The sequence below is a fragment of the Muntiacus reevesi genome, chromosome 3 (assembly GCF_963930625.1).
Source record: "Muntiacus reevesi chromosome 3, mMunRee1.1, whole genome shotgun sequence".
Lineage (NCBI taxonomy): Eukaryota > Metazoa > Chordata > Mammalia > Artiodactyla > Cervidae > Muntiacus > Muntiacus reevesi.
The window spans coordinates 267626958-267627513 of NC_089251.1; the positions used below are offsets into that span (position 1 = coordinate 267626958).

The window sequence follows — 556 nt, forward strand, 5'->3', positions numbered from 1 at the left end:
TTAAAAAACTACAGCAATTTCCTTGAACTGTCTGTAGAAATCCTGACACTGTGGAATTGTCATTTCAAAGGACTTGTTCGTTACTTGGCCTGAATGATCTGCCACCTTGAGCATCACTGTAACATAAGGATACTTATGTGATCTGCAGCTGTCCGAGCTCACAGCCATACCCAGCTTCCACTGAAAATCTACGAGTTGGCTGGTGACCTTGGACTTAGTATCCATCCGTAGCTCACTAAACCCCTCCATAGTAGGGTCCAGGGCTCTCACCACTAACTCAGGTGGAAGCTCCTGAAGCCATCTCATTATCAGTTCTGAACTGTCCACACCTTTAAGTTTGAGTCTTCTTAGACCCTAAAATTAATGATTGCCTTTGTTCTTATAGGCAAAGAACATTTTCAAAGAAAGGGGTAAAATGTTCAGTGGAAAAGTGACAAAGAATATGAATGTTTTCTCAGAGAAGAAGGAATACACTTGGCTATAAGCATATGATAAATTCTCAATCTAATTGATCATTAAAAATGAGCAAATTCAAGCAAAAAAAGATACCTAGCAA

The 556-nt window shown here is 39.6% G+C and overlaps 1 pseudogene; it reads right to left on the bottom strand.

Moving 5' to 3' along the window:
* On the bottom strand, window positions 1–249 carry LOC136164256 (COMM domain-containing protein 6 pseudogene; annotated as a pseudogene).
* Window positions 250–556: the final 307 nt, after the last annotated feature.